Raw genomic sequence first — 16,936 nt, 5'->3', positions numbered from 1 at the left:
TCCTGTTTACTGCATGGCGTTATATATTCATCTTCTCTCTCTTTAAACGCAGTAGTAGAGTCTTCATCACATTTTCTTGACTGACGTTTTTGATGCGTAGTGGTCGGGCAGTACCCACGCTATTGGGTTAGCTGGGAAGCTGCACTACTTTGGAGGGGTTGCTGGCCAGAACCCACCAGCCACTCCAGAGGAGGAAGATGTGACAACGTCTATAAAGAGGTATAGACTTGTAAACCCTGTGGGACCCTACTGTCCTGTAGGGTCAGTCAGAATCAACTTGGTGGCAGTGGATCTACATTTCTTGGTAACTGGGTGGTTAAAAAAAAAAAGCAGAAATATGTCACTAGCAGTTGCTGTCCAGTCAAGTCCAGCACGGCAACCCCATGTGTGTCAGAGTACAGCTGGTTTGGGGGAAGTAAGTGATCAGACCTTGGTCAGAGGTGCCTCTGGGTAGTCTTGAACTGCGGCCTTTCAGGTAGCAGTAACTTGTGTTAAGCATTCTCACACCCACAAACCCTGCAGAGAGCATTTAAGCATTTTGCAAAAAAAAAAAAAATTACATTGTCTTGCAATTCCTGTGTTCCATGAACCTTTTGAAGCTCTCACAAAAGAGTCTGTTTTTCTTTTTCTTTTTTTTTCCTTAGACTAAAGAACCATCATTTTCTGATGCTAGGTTTTGAGGGAGGGGCTTAGTAAAAATTCACATTAATTCTGGTCGTGATACATTCTGATAGATCACACTTTCTAACACTGGTTTGCACCAACCTGTAAATCACTCCAACCAGAACCTCTCAAATGTTACCGTGCATACGGCATCCCGAGCACCTTGTCTTGATTCAAGAGTTCCAGGGGGGAGCAGGTGGTCCTGCCTTTCCAACAGGCTCCAGGGGATGCGATGGCGGCTTCCCTTGGGACCACACTCTGAGTTTGGATCTCCTAGAGAACCTTCCTAGCCCCTGATCGAGCTAAGCACAAGCGGGGCGCATATGCAATGGTGTTAAAAGACAACAACGCAAGACACTGCCATTCTCTTCGGCCGATTCTGGGACTTTCTGAGACTTTCCCTGGGTGCAGGGAAAGAAAGACTTTCTCCTGCAAAGCAGCCCGTGTCTCTGAACTGCTGACCTTGGGTTGTTAGCACTCACTGAGCAGCCACTACAGCCCCGGACCCCTCAAGCACCGGTAGAGGAGACCAAATCCTGAGGGCATGTATTTTCCTGGCAGTGAAACCTCCGCTTGTCCACAACACAATTATTCCATAGATCCTTATTATTATTTATCTGGGGAAAATACCCTCCACGTCTTTAACCTGCCTGTAATCAGTGATTGGTGGTCTTCTGAGTGATCAGTGTAGCTTAATCAGCTGATGGGAGAACGCTAACTTGTTGTTCAAGTTAAATGCCCTTGAGTTCTGCCATTGGTGACACTGCAGGCTGAGATTTAAGCAGGATGTGTCTTCGACATCCGCAAGAGCTCCCCATTGGCGTCCGCATGCTCCCCGTCTGTGAGGTCCCCAAAGTGGGGAGTCCCACAGCGTCTTGTGGAACAGCCCCTTCTGCTCTTGTGGCACGAACACCGTCTCATCTTTTGGTCATTTCAGCCTTTTGTTCACATAGAGCTTTTTCAACAATTACAGCGCTTCATCTACTCCATCCATTCCAGTGTGCTCTATTCTCCTGGGTCCCCTGCTTTTGCTCGCTCCTGGATTCTTCTCTGCCTCCGCTCTAGCTTGTTCTCTGACCTCCAGAGCTCAACCATCAAGGCACCCGTGTCAGTGAGCATAGAAACTGCCCAGCGTTTATCTCCACCCCAGGACTGTGGAATATTCTCCCAGCTGTTCCGGATGTGGGCACCTGCCCGTGTGAGATATCCTGAACGAATGGGCTTCAGCCTGTGGGATCACTGAGGGTGGAAACTGGGGGTGCTGTTTAAAATTATTTAACTATAGAAAAATTTTAATTTACCAAGAGCAATGCCCTTAACCCCCACCCCTCCCATACACACTTTTTTTGGTGCTTTGCCTTTAGAGAGATTTGTGACACTAAATTTAGTGAAAACATACTAAAAAAAATAGAGAGACACTTGTTGAAGAGAATGTGAACATTGGAACACACGTATTTATCAAATTTTATAAGTTTTATAAATGAAATGTATATATTTATGTATAGATCTACAGGTTGTATATATATAAGTTCCATGCATAATGATTCAGACATAGCTTGAACATACTGCAAATATCTTTCAAAAATCTCTCCTCCTTCACACAACATTTTTGGTAACAACAACAAAAAGTGTTGTCAAAATGCTTCTCTTGTTACCAATCAAAATCCGATTTGGAACAAAAGAATGATTTGCTCTAGCCAAGAACAAATGGGGCTCCTGAGAACTTAGCAGAGGTATAAATAGCCCCTCTTTAAGGACGTTAAAGCACTGTCACATTTTACATGATTTTGGCAAAGCGAATGATCCAGGTGTTTCAAATCAAACTTTAATGTTAACCAAAACCTTTCAACCGGCTTCATCAGGCCTTTGCTCTTTTTGAATAGTATTTTCTCTTTCCTCTGCTAAAAAGAGAAATATTCACCTTTAAATTTATAAGTGTTAGGGGTTGCTTATCACATAGTGTATAAATAAGATACAGATAGAAAATACACGCAATGGTGAGGGAATGTTGTTCCCCACCACCACCACCACCCAAAAAAATAAAATAGATGTGGGACAAATTTCAAAAATTCAACAACTGGGAATGAACGTAATATAACTAGTGTTGCAAATTAAATTGTGGCACCACCCCCCAAAAAGAAGTGTGTGGGAATCGTAGCCCTTATGTTTGTGGGAATAGGATTTCCTCTGCCTATCAGTGTAGGGTCTGTCATAAACCCCATCATTTCTGAGAAATAGAAGCTTACACACGGAGACACACTCAAATGGGAAAGTGGAGGTGGAGGCAGGGCAAAGTGAGGAGACAGATGCCTGCTGAAGATCACCAAGGAACTGAGACCCACTGGAGCTCAAGAAGCTGAGGTCAAGATCTTCCTCCAGAGCAGACAAAGCTCTAGCTTCCCCTAGAGCCTGCACCAGATTTCAGATGTATAGCCTCATATAGAAGCGCCCCGGTGGCAGCGTAGTGCCTTCAGCATTGGGCAGCTAACCATGAGGTCATTAGTTCAAAGCCAGCAACCACTCCCTAGGAGAAAGATGAGGCTTTCTACTCCCTTTAAGATTTGCAGTCTCAGAAACCCACCGGGGCAGTTCCGCTTTGACCTATCATCAGGTCATGGTGAATCTGAATGGATTCGATGGGAATGAGTTGAGTTTCTCTCCCAGGTGTGAGAAAATGAAGGTCTGTTCTTTCAGCTCCCCCTCTTGTGGTATTTCTGTTTCGGGGGCCCGTCCTGGTCCGGAGACAATCTAGTCTCATGAGATGGAAGGACGCTTCTTGGTAGCAGAATGGAGCCTCCCTTTTCGGAATCCCCCCAATCCCAAGTGATTCCCGTGGAGAGGGAAGGATGATCTAATTACATCCAAATCAGACAGCCTCTTAGAGAGCCAGTAGAAAACAAGAGTGCGTTAATCCTGAGCAGCATAATCTCAAGGATCTTTCTTACAAGGGAATAATTGAAGCAAATTCCCCCTGTGTTGTAATTCATAGTAAAACCAACTCCAGGGTACACCCACTGAGGACAGCATTCTTTGCAGACAGCTGAAGGATCCTCAGCACGCAGAGCTCTTTGAAAGAGTAAGAAAAAGCATTTCCAGTCTGATCTAGACTATCCTTAGGCTTAAATGACTTAGCATTTAATTCCATCTTTTGCTGTGCTTCCTTATGCGTAGCCTCTCAGAACTGTAGGGAAGGGTGATGCGTGACTATCAGTAGATCAGGTTGTGAATGGAAACTTCTCCCTAGCCAGTGACGCTCCTGAAAAGACTCTCATGAGGGTGCTCTCCCAGATGTGTGAACTACAGTACATCTGGGAACTGGCATCACTTGAGACCCGCTCACAGCTGCACTTGGCAGCGGTTCCTCTGAAGTGCCTGTGCCCTGGTACACCAGGACCTTCCATTCTGGCCAAGTGCGGCGGCGAGCACAGTGTTTCCCAACAAGGTGCCCTTTTGCTCCCCAAGGGTATTGGGCAACGTGGAGAGCTATTTCTGATTGTCAAAACTCAGGAGAGTTTGCTCCGGGCAACTAGTGGGTTATTGCTGTACCAACTCACGATGGCCCTGTGCGGCGCCGAATGAAACATTTCCTGGTCCATCTCTACCCCTGAGCTACACGAGTTCCCTAGGCAGGCACAGTGGGTTCTCCGTGCTGGCCAACGTACGGGTCCACCTTCCAGCACCGTGTTGGTGATGTGCCGTTGGAATCCCCACAACAGGTTTCCGTAGCTCATTTTGGGTATTAAATTGCCAGGCATTTCTTTCCCGTCAGTCTATCTTAATCTGGAAGCCCTGCCCAACCCTGTCTGCCCTGAGCTCCAAAACCAAACCAAACTCACGGCTGCCGTGTCGATGCCAACTCATAGTGAGCCTGTATGCTGCGGGTATTGGAAATACCAGTGGCAAACCTTCCAACATCACGGCCGCATTCAGGCCACTACAGCCCAACAGGCTGCCAGGCGGGAGTGGTCTTTCAAAATCACATACTCTCATTCGGAGGGAGAAATAGCAATTTATTATCCACTTCATCACGAAGCCTGAGCTATCAGCTGTGCTGTCTGCTTTCCTGCCAAGTGATTCCTCAGTGTTCGTCATCCCACCCACAACATGCTCATGGGTTGAACGCTCGGCTTTTGATGACAGGTCAGGAAAGGAACCTCAGCTCATAACTACTTTCTATTCCACTTGGGATTTGCTTTCAGGAGTCCTCTCACTTCATCGAAAAGTTACTCTTTGGGTGTGAATGTGCCTCATGCTCTTCAGTTGCTGTGTGACACGGAGCAAGTGCATGACTGTTCTAAGCCTCGACTTGATGTCGTGACGTGACCATTCGTTCCTTCTTCGGGACGGGTTGGCAGGGCATCTGCAATATGTATTATCACCGAACGTCTCATGGCAGCCACAATGCAAGCGCCTCTGTGCCCTGAACAAAAGAAACAACAGACGAATGCTCTCTTGTTGATTCCAACTCGTAGCGTTTCCTATTCATAGAGTTTCTGAAACTGCAAGTCTTTACAGGAACAGCCAGCCTCATCTTTCTCCCACGGGGCGCTTGCTGGGTCTGAACGGTCAACTTGCAGTGAGCAAACTGCAGCCCAATGCCTAACTCCAGCAGGACTCCGCTGGCCAATTAAGAGTACAGCGCCCGGAAAGCAGAAGCCATTCGGCTGTTCAAGTAAGACTTAGGTATAGGAACGCTGGTGGAGTGGTGGTGGCGAGTGGTGGCCAGTGCTAACCGCCAGGTCTTCAGGTGCAAGCCACCAGGGGCTCTGGGAGAGAGAGAGGAAGCTTTCTGCTCCTGTGGAGAGCAAGTCCAGAAGCCGCAGGGTTCGTTCGACCCAGTCCTAGAGGGTCGCTATGAGTAGTCACAATCAACTCGGTGGCTGTGAGTTGAGTCGTTCTTTTGTTGATAAATATATATTTTAAAGGACCTCTTTTCTGTTACTAAACCCTCTCTCCCAAAGGCCATCGCACAAAGCCATTGCCACATTATAGAATATGTGAGAGCTACTGCTCTCAGAAACAGCTGCACAGGGTGACAGCATCCTTGTTGATTAAGTGAATGGGATAAATTCTTTCCACGATACGGTTTAAAAACAATATTAAAGGGAAAAATACTACGACTTGGGATTTTCAGAGTACCATGTGTACCAGTCCCCCATCCGCCTCCCCAGAGAGGATATATTAGTTACAACACTACAAGTGAATAAAGCATCAAAACAGGTGCTACACATGAATGTGAGTCATCTTTGTCCTTCGCTCCTTCACAAATAAAACAACAATTACTATGGCAACTCTGTGAGAACACTCCATTTTTAATGGGTATCGAGTGAATACGATGGAAGGCTGCTATGTGATAACTTAACAAATATATTTTAAGGATATATCTTTGCATTAGTCCAGGTATGAAAGAAGGAATTTTTGATAGAAAAAAATGAATAACAAAATCCTTAGACATTTCAATTGTAAGAAAAACCGGTACTTTTTTTTAAATGGATGAATAATTTGTATTTCCCTGGCATATTGCTTTTCTTTCTTTTTTTAAAAAATAATTTTATTGGGAACTCATACAACTCTTATCACAATCCATATACACATCCATTGTGTCAAGCACATGTGTACATTTGTTGCCATCATCATTCTAAACACATTTGCTTTCTACTTGAGCCCTTGGTACCAGTTCCTCATTTTTCCCCTCTCTCCCCACTCCACTCCTTCATGAACCCGTGATAATTTATAAATTATTATTATTTTGTCATGTCTTACACTGTCCGATGTCTCCCTTCACTCACATTTCTGTTGTCCATCCACCAGGGAGGAGGTCATATGTAGGTTCTTGTAATCGGTTCCCCCTTTCTATCCCCCTCTTTCCTCCTCCCTCCCAGTATCGCCACTCTCACCACTGGTCCCGAAGGGTTCATCTGCCCTGGATTCCCTCTGTTTCCAGTTCCTATCTGTACCAGTGTACATCTGCTGGTCTAGCTGGATTTGTAAGGTAGAATTGGGATCATGATAGTGAGTGAGAGGAAGCATTCAAGAACTAGAGGAGAGTTGTATGTTTGCTGTAGCTACAGTGCACCCTGACTGGCCTGTCTCCTCCCTGTGACCTTTCTGTAAGGGGATGTACAGTTGCCTACAGATGGGTTTTGGGTATCCACTCTGCACCCTCCCCCCATCATTCACAATGATATGATTTTTGTTGTTGTTGTTGTTGTTCTTTGATGCCTGATACCTGATCCCATCGACACCTCATGATCACACAGGCTGCTGTACTTCTTCCATGTGGGCTTTGTTGCTTCGCAGCTAGATGGCCGCTTGTTTCTCTTCTAGCCCAGATGCTATCTCTTTTGATAGCCGGGCACCATCAGCTCTCTTCACGTTTTTTATGCAGCCGCTTTGTCTTCAGGAATCAAGTTGGGAAGGTGAGTATCATGGAATTCCAGGTTAATAGAACTAAGTGTTCTTGCATTGAGGGATTACTTGAGTGGAGGCCCAGTGTCCATCTGCTACCTTAATACTAAACCTATAAATATATGCATATAGATCTGTTTCCCCATCATCATATATAAATATATTTGCATATGCACATGCCTGCATTTGGGCCTCTATAAATGCCTTTTGCCTCCTAGTTCTTTCCTCTTGACCCACTATCATGCTCAGCCTTCATTTGGGTTTCAGTAATTCCTCTCATTTGCATTGCCCGTGATCAAGCACTACCAGGCCTCTTACACCCTCTTGCCACCAATTTTGGATCACTTGTTGTTCCCTTGTCCTGGGTTTGTTAACGCCACTTCCTTTCCTCCACCTCCCCCTCTCCCATGTTCCTCAGAACCTTTGGTCCTGCTGTTTTCTCCTCAAGATTGTTTATCCCACCTATCTTATCTAGATAGACCTACAGAGATAATAATATGCACAAAAACAAGACAGAGTAAAACAAAGCAACAAAATAACATAAAAAACCCACCCCATATTGCTTTACAAGGAGGTCAGAAAGAGTTGTCATGCCTTCTTCACTTAAATGCGTACTTTGAATGATATAAAAATCATCTCTGGTTAATTTTTTCTTAAGGATTGACACACAGTTTAGTGGTAATAAAACCCAAACTCACTGCTATGGAATCAATGCTGACTCATAGCAGCCCCCTGTGGGTCTCCGAGACTGTAACTGTTTATGGGAGTAGAAAGAACAGTCTCTCTCCTGAGGAGCTGCTGGTGGTTTCGAACTGCTGACCATGGTGTGACCACTACACCACCATGGCTTAGTGGTAATAGATTTCAGAAAGAGGATTGATGAGTGGGTGCTGAGTGACAGCTTCGTTGTGAGTTAGGGGTCTGATCCTTTCAAGTCTGTCCACAAAATTCCACTGGGGATGTTTGCTCCGTGTGGACGATAAGACTCTGCCAGAGTCGCTCGAGTCCTTACAAACAGCACTTTTGAGCCACCCCATTTTGTAAGTTATCCTTTTTTATTAAAAATTTTTTTTGTTCACACTTGTGGGAATCATGTTGTACTCCTAGTATTCCTGTTAGGAGGCTGACTTTTCCAGCTAGGGGAGGTGGTGCCCGAGCAAGGTCCATGAAAAATAAATATGAAATTCATTATTTTCTTGCTGCTTGATTCAATTAATGGCACATTGCTATTTACAATACTCACGGGATGAGCGGGAGCAAGAGGGGAAAGGTCTCTTATATCGGAGTTATGGAACCCAATACTTTCCAGAGTTTACTCATTAACAGTTTAAACTAATTGCGGATCCAGAATTCAATCAAATATATTTTCATTTTGTAAAGGATAATACGGGAGGCGGGGGGGGGGGATAATACTATGTTGTTGTAGCTATAGTCATAGATTTACTTCAGGTCAAGCATTTAAAAAAAATTATTTATCGACTGGACAAGGTTATATAAACACAGTGACTTAAGAAGTTACTAAGGGGAAAAAATCAATGATTATTTTCATGTCACATTTTTCAAAGTACACATACCACAGGTCGAAATGCTACGCGGGAGTTTTATGTAAACTGTGTTCTGTGGAATAATGTATCGATTAATGTATCAAATAATGGTTCGCAAGGACACCGCACCATTACAAGTTGTTACCGACAGGAGAACGTGGGCAGGGGAGAGAGAGGCTCCCTGGGCAAGCTGTGGATTTGGGGCCCAGGTTTTCTGTACACCTAAAGACCCCACCCCACACCCCAAAATACAGTGCATTTAAAGTGATACCAGGGAGGCAGAAGAGGGAAGTGGGTGCTGGGCCAGGTAACGAACTGCGTATGCCATGAACTTTAGAGACTAATAATTATACTCCTTTTATTGCTACACAGAGACTGTGTTCCCCGATGTTTAGTAATAGATTGTTACCATGGCCTGCTTATGTCTGAGAGAAAAAAGAAAACACTCAAAGACTGAGCAAACACTGCCCTGTGGTCAATGTAAATGACGCTAGGGGGCTTGCTATGGCAAATTATACGATAAAGACCCAGAATAGTCTAGAAATCGTCACACACCTAGTGGCTCATCTGTTCTTTATCAATAGCATGCGGGAATGTCAACACCTTATTAAAAGAAGAGTGAGGAACTCTAAAATCCTCTCTACGTCTTGGAGTTCATGCTTCTTTCTGTAGCAACATCTTGTGTGTCCATGAGGTAGATTTAACAAGTGATTTCAGCTATTGGGAGCATGGTCAAAGCGGCGTAGATCCAAAAATAAGCACACGAGCGCTCATATGCCCTTGTTCTCAAGTGGGTAGCTCAGGCACTCGCTCTCACTGCCCACCTGGTTGCTATCAACTCCCGGCAAACCAGAGGACTTAGTAGACTGTCCCAAAGGGGTCTCCATGGTTGTAAGTCTTTACAGACGCAGACTGACTTCTCCTTCGCCCTTCCAGTGGCTGGTCGTATTCCATCTGCTAACCTTTTGGTTAACTGTCCAAGCACCTGAACCACGGTCTCACCAAGGATTCTTGGTCAAGAACCAAAACCCCAAACCAAATTCATTGCCAAGAAGTTGATTCCATATCTATTGCGGCCCTGCTGGACCTGTGGGTTTCCCAGACTGTAACTCTGTATGGGAGCACAAAGCCTTCTTCCTCTCCTGTGGAGCTGCTGGTGGTTTCCAGCTGCTGGCCTTGGGGGAAGGAGCCCCACGCGTAACTGCTCAGAACCACCACTAGTAAAATACTTCCCATTCCCAGCCCTTGCTCTGCTCTCCGGCCTCCCCCTGGAATGCTTGTCTCCCTTCTGACGATCCCCCGACTAGTGTTCAACAGGAAGGCCCACATTCACCTTTCTCAGGGATGCCACTCACCACCTTGCCTGGCCATAGCCAGGTGCCCCGCTCTGTACCTGCCCAGCACTTGCTTCATGGACCATGGCCTCCTCTGAGAACCGGTATCCTCAGTGTGGAACAGGTGCTTTGCGGCAGTTTGGGGAACAAGCTAGTTATCCAGTTTCTTAGCAATCAAGAGACTAAATGGAGTTAATAAAACAGAGTAAGATGGAAGTGGCAATGGCTCCCTAAGGGTGTTCCCTGGACAAACAGCCTCAGTGTCACCCGGGACCCCCTGAAACAGTGGCAATACAGGCACCAGCACGCTGTGGTGGGTCAACCTGCCCCAAGAGTTGTGATACGTGCTCAGGTCAGGAGCGGGTTCCTGATTCACTTTTGAAGGAAGAGCCAGGTGGCTTGCCTAGTCGCCGGCAGCCCAGCTGGAGAGCCCCTCTTGTTTCAGACTCTACGGCCTTCGGAGATGTCAGTTTGGGGTTTTCTAAGTGTAGGCCAGCCCGTGAAACTCAGAGACACGAAGTGGGGCCAAATAAGTAGCCTCAGAGCCATGAAGTCATGCTTTCCTTTATAAAGGCATGATTCTGAGGTCTCCTTTTCTGTTTCCTAGACTCCTTCCATGAGACAAAGAGTGCGTCAATAAAGCCACTGCTGCTGTCTTTCAGCCAATCTCTGAATCCGCCCCCTGCCTTTATTTATGTGCCTGTTTTTGAGGGAAGGATAGTTCGATGCGTGTGAAATGCTTTTGTAGGGTGGGAAGTATATTTCTCTTTCTGCAGACTCTTCCAAAACTCTTGACTCATCGCAACCCGATAGATCAGAGAACTGCCCCCTGTGGGCTCCTGATTCTCTAAATCTTTACGGGAGTAGGAAGCCTCTTCGTTCTCCCGTGGAGTGGCAGGTGGATTCAAACAGCGGACCTTGTGGTTAGCAGCCCAACCCATAACCCTCCACACTACCGGGGATCCCACTGCTTACTCTTAACCTGCAGTGTAAGCATACATGCTTCCTGTTGGTTGGTCTGTTTTAAGCCTCTGTATTGGTCACCTGACCAAAAGGCAACGTTTTGATATTTCTAAGGCTTGTTGTGTTAAGGAGACAGTTTGATCTTGATGGTTACAAATGGAGAGTGGTGACATACAAAGCCACGAGGAGAGGTCCCATTTAAAGCCGGCCTTGAGCAGAATTCCTAGGACGAGCCCAGCAGACCCAATCGAAGCTGAACGTGAATGTGTGCCAGAAGCCTGGGAATAAGACTCCATCCCCGCACGAAGCAGGAGCCTCGGGACGTTGCATTTATTTCCCCAACCTAGTGCCTGGAGACAGCTGACTATTTATGACTCGGAACACTCTTACAGGAAGAGGCCCAGCTAAAGCTGTTTGACGTTTCTTGGCATCGGCAAGGGCAGGGTGTGCCTCGGTGCACCAGACACTACTTGAAAAGGGAAGGTTCTGGGGCTCCTGGCACCGCGTCCTTTGCCTTTGCTCAGAACCCGAGGCTTATTTTTACTCCTTGAATGAGAAAGAGAATGAGTCCCAAGCTCTGTCATGCTTCACACTGCTGCCACCTTCGTAGCCCAGGGAGCCAGATGAATGCTGCTGGAAGGAATGTGTTTATAGAAGAGGCAGGTTTTGCCCGCCGGAGAGCAATGCCTTTTAACTTTAAACACGGCATATGGTGACCAAGCTCCTGGGGGATAACTCAGCAATTTTAATTTCCATTTAAATGTTGGCCGCCTGCGCCAGGGAGGGCGTGATGAGCTCATTCATCTCCTAGTGGACACCAGGGACTTTAATTTAAATAGAACTTGAAGGACAACTGACAGCAGAATCTGTGCGTGCTAAACCGTGCCATGCAAACATCAAAGGTCTGTTTCTCCATCGCTTCCATGGTCTCCCCTGGCCTCAAAGAGAACTCATTCCCATGTGGTCTTCTAGGCCAGCGGTACTGAAGCTTGCTGTCGTCATTGTCTCTGCTGCATGGTCTGCCCTCTGTCTTACTTTCAAAGGTTTTCTTCTTGAGCCCTCCTGTGGGCTGTAATTATTACCGCTCTCCTGGTCGCCTTTCATCCGGATTTTCTTATCTCGCCATGTCTTTGCGCTGCAGATCCCACATGGGCCCCAGGTAGTCTGTGGTATCATCGGACCTCTCCAGTGGAGTTTGCCTAGATAAACCCCTTCACCCTGCTTGCTCAGAACTTATCTCCAGATGAACATGAAGGAGATGGGACACTACTACGAGAGTTGAGACTGCTTCGGAAGGGGATGCGGGAGCCGCAGCAGTGGCTGACTGTGACTCATGGAAACCCTTATGTGTCCAGCAGAGCTGTGAGCCACTGGGTGAACGGCTTGGTGGTTTTAGTTGGTGAATGGCTTGGAGGTTTGAGTTGACCCGAAAGGGCTTGTGCTGACTAGGTACTAGGTAGCAAGCACCTAGGTGCAAGAAAGTATACATGAATGAGACATGATTGTTCCATTCAAAGTGTTGACACACTATTTTCAAGGCCCCGTGAATAGGAAGGTTTAAAGAGGTCTCTACCGCCATCTCTCTGGGGCCAGATTAAAACTGCCATTCAAGGTAGCTTGTATCTCTGTCCCCACAAATTCCCCGTGAGTAAATAATGAGGCTGACACAGAGAACCTTGTCGTCTCTTAAGTTAGAGCCAGAAGAGGGGCTGCAGAGCTTCTCCCCCAAGACTGAGACTCTGTGCGTGAGATCACAGGGGTGGCATGAGGAGCCCGAGGCTGTCCTGCTGGCGAGGCTCAGAGACTGTTCCAGACTCGTGTCTGCAAAAGGACGCCGCGTGAAAATTTTGCCTTTAACCAGATTTCCAGCATTATACATTTTCTACTTCACTCTGAAACTCGGCAGTCATTATTCCATAAGGCAATGATGACCATTCTTTAGGGATGAAACAGTACCTTCTCAAGCCCTTTGACGTCACGGATGCTAATCCTAAACGACACATTCCCGGATGCTCCTCTCGGGCATTTTATATGACAGGGCTGGCTGTGGCAGGCCGGAGAACTGATGGCGCAAGCAGCCTGATGTTCAGCTTGAATGAGTCATCCTTCTTATTTAAATCCTGTGGTTTTTGAGTCCCCATTCCCATGCCATCCTCAACTTCTGTGATGTGCAACATTTGGAGTTATTAATACATTTGAATTAAATTCCCTTTATAGATTTTTTAAGAAACACCCAACAATGAGATATTTTCTAAGCACATGCATATGAAGTAGAAACTATTTGATTTGCATCTGACAGCATCTTTCCAAACTGTGTAGCCAGTTATGTAGGTCAAAAGTGAATGATGAATGGACCACTTTCAGGAATAAACTGTAGGGTTAAGACTTCTTTTTATGGCACTTCCAGATTCATGAAAATAGATCATGATTTTAGAAGACCTTTTTTCTTTTCTTTCTCTCTCTCCCTCTTTACTCTCTGATTTTAAGGAGTCCTGTTGGAAATGATGCTCATAGGATACTGAACTGGTGTTATGGATTGCCCAGTCCAGAACATGTTTCAAACTCACACTTCAGAAAAAGAGTTAAAAGACCTGGAGGTCCCAACAGAGCTCCCTCCACCACTTAGCAGGGATGTAACTTTGATGGGAAAAGAAGTAGAAGTCTCTACTTCCAAGTGAGCAAAATGGTGATCATCAGAAAGCCTTATCCAGGAAGAGGAACCAGACTTAATCATCCCTGCGGTATCCTAGAAGTCGGCTAGATAGAAGTCTGCGGTATCTGTTGTTGCCTTACTCTTACCATAGTAACTGTTTGTAATAATGTTAACGATACATGGAGTTAGACTCATTTCCAGATAACTAACAATGCATGTGTCTGAGGCATTCGCAAGGCTTATGAAGAACAAACTGAAGAAATGTGGAAACAGGCCGGCCTTTCTTTGAAAATGGACTCTAAGTATTACTAGCAAGGGGACCTGGAGTAAATCTCTTAAACCTCTTTAAGCCTTCTCTCTCTCTCTCCTGCAAAATGGAAACTTAATACCTTTGTTTCAGGATTGTTAGAAGGACTAGAGGTAGATAAGATCATCTCTAGCATCCTTCTAGAACCTTCTCTCCTCCTGCCCCTCCACATTCCGTTTTCTGCCAGGGCGGCGCTACCAGAGCGGGTGGTGGGTTGTAACTCTGCTGACCTTGTGGTCACTTCAGTATCCCAAGGCCAAAGCCATTATGCCACCAGGTCTCCTCAACAGCAAATAACAAGAGGCAAATAACTAGATTTTGGAGTCTAGAACAAAGAAGTGGCTGAAATTAATATTGAGGATAGGTTAAGCACTGTAAGAAATTTAAGAGACGGAGTGGTAGGGGGTTAAGAAAACAGCAGCTCGTGGTTTTAGAAAGAAAGTACATTGAACAGAGTTGGTTAAAGTGTCCAAAGAACTTTGAAAAGAAAAAAGTGTGCTCCCACCCATAGTCCAAAAGAACTCCAGCGAACTCATGGTCTGGCAGGAGAAAGGTGAGACTTGCTACTCCCATAGCGAACCACCGTCTCGGGAACCCACAAGGGAAGCTCTGCCCGGTCCTGTAGGGTTGCTATAAATCTGAATCGACACTGTGTCCGTGAGAGAGAATACAGTATGGCTGGAAAATGTACATTGAGGCACTATTTGTTTCCAGCGTGCAGGGAGGCAGGTAGGGTTTAAAGAGGAATAACCCAAGACAGAGCATTTGGCTTGGGGAAGGAATGAGGTCTTGGACTCATAAGAGCAGACTGGAGAGAAAAGGGACATGTTGGAGGTCATAGGTCTACAGGGTCCTTCCGGACCTTCTGCATGTGCATCTCGTTAGAATGCTAAAAATGCCTGTGAATAGTTCACCCAAAAATGTATTGTCAAGCAGATGTCCCCTGCCCCGTGCAGAGAGACCTTATAAGTGCAATGCCTGGCACATTCCTGTGTCCTCATGGGATTCCTGAGAATCCCCTGCTTCGGAATCCCCACTAGAGTTGTGTCCTCGCCTTTCTTGACCCCTCTTGTCTACTTGTGGTCAAGATGAATTACTGGAAGTTTCCTGCCCTGGAAACCTTGTATGACTCCGTACTGCTCTTTCATTAACTCTAAAGCCCAGAACAAAGCACTGATGAGATTGAGGCCCCATAGAGTGACCGTTTCTGTCTTCAAAGGCAGAAGGGGTTGATAAGCAAGGAATGACAAGTGGTAGAGGATTGACACAACATTAAAGCATTGGGGATTTAGATTAGCCAGAAGAAAGCATTCCATCATGTGATGTCCAGTAGTTTGATGAGTAACTGAGACCCGCTTGTCTGTCTGTTAGCTTCCCACACATCAGTCCCTGTTCACTGTGATCCCATTGAGCAATGAAGCACACCGTTCCCTAGTCTTGTACTGCCTGCATGCTTGGTTCCAGATCAGCCTGCTGTATCCGTCTTCTTTGCACGGGCTGGTGTTTGGAAGTAGGTCAGCAGGGCTTCCTGCCTAGTCTTTCTTATTCTGGAAGCTCCGAGGGAATATGGCGAGTGTTGTAACAACAGCAAGTTTTCATGGACAGACGTGCAGGCCTGTGCATGAGGTGCATTGGCTGGAAATTGAACCCAGACCTGCATCCTGGAAGGTAAAGGATTCTCCTCCCAAGCCCCTCTGCCTGTGGAATAAGCAAGAGAGGGGCTGACAAGATGGCCCACGAGTGTTGGCCACGAGGGAGGATTGGCCCAGGAGTATGCAAGTTTGCATGATAAGAAAAGGCCTTACGAAACTTACATCATGCTTTCATCTCTCCATCTTGAACCCCCAAGTAAATAACTTTAAATAAATAGAGATTGCAGTGTGCTTCCAAAACTCTTCCAATGGTACACATTTGGGGGGGGAATAGATGGAATGCAGTTCATCAGATATGTTTCTTCTCTAATAAAAAATCGAGCTTTTCCACTTCCCTAACAATTTCACTTTAAAGCCAAAAAATATCAAACCAAACCATCTACTAGCAAGTGCTAAATTATTCTCCTATCAAAGAATTTTTTTTCAATCTGTGAGTTTTTAAAATGGGAAAACTTGACTGGAAATTAGGTCAGGGTTGCCGTGTTTATGATACACGTGTTCATGATCTTATGATACAGTATAATGTAAGCCTTGTTTCAAGTGAGGTGAGATTTCTGTAGAAATATATTTCAGTCCTCTGGGTAATAAGGTTATAAACGTTGCCCTTTAATTCTCACATTTTCAGCTACCGTTTGAGTGTGACTGTGCATATCTAGAAGTTTCTCAAGAGAACCCCACTGTAAAAGCACACTTTACGATTACTCATTGTTCCTCCTTTCAACAGGCATGGCTAGGAAAATCCCTGACGTCGGAAGAGTCATTAGTCATGCCCTTTACCTCTCTCACGGAGCTCCCTCCCGAGATGTACATCCAGTGGAGTCAAATTAGGCAACAAACGCATGGAATCCCGGTGCACACTAGAATTGCTGTGGTTACTTTTCCTTCCTGTTTTTGCTTTTGGGGCTTAGGATTTTGTGTCTCAGGACTCTAGGCTGCGCTGGCAAATATAATTCCCTTCATGAGTTGGCAAAAAAAACAACAAAAACACCAAACTCATTACCCTCGAGTGGAGTCTGACTCATGAGACCCTGTAGGATTGAGTAGAACTGACCTTGAATTTCTGAGGCTGTAACTCTTCACGGGAGCAAAAAGCCCCGCCATTCCCTGTGGTGAGGCTAGTGGGTTGGAACCACTGACCTTGGTGGTTAGAAACTCAGTGCACATGGATAGAGTCTATGATCACAGTAGGAGGTATGTGGTTAGTAGCAGTAATGGTAGTATTGGTGGTATTATGATCACCATCAAGCAATGACAAGCACACATCACTTACTTCATGTTGGGCATCAACATATTAAATTATTTAAGTATTATGAAACTAGTTCCACAACTCAGTAAAAATTGGGACTATTTTCCCCTGATAAGATGTGGAAACTGAGGCACAGCGAGGTTCCGTAACTTGCCCCAATCAACTA

The 16,936-nt window shown here is 45.8% G+C and overlaps 1 protein-coding gene across 1 annotated transcript in view; it reads left to right on the top strand.

Moving 5' to 3' along the window:
- The window catches only part of COL4A2 (collagen type IV alpha 2 chain), a 224,879-nt gene that overhangs the window by 80,984 nt on the left and 126,959 nt on the right, over positions 1–16,936 (top strand). The window lies entirely within an intron of this gene.

The sequence above is a fragment of the Tenrec ecaudatus genome, chromosome 11 (genome assembly GCF_050624435.1).
Source record: "Tenrec ecaudatus isolate mTenEca1 chromosome 11, mTenEca1.hap1, whole genome shotgun sequence".
NCBI classification, from domain to species: Eukaryota; Metazoa; Chordata; class Mammalia; order Afrosoricida; family Tenrecidae; genus Tenrec; species Tenrec ecaudatus.
Note: the sequence above shows the minus strand (reverse complement) of the source record. Positions and strands in the feature narration are given on the sequence as shown.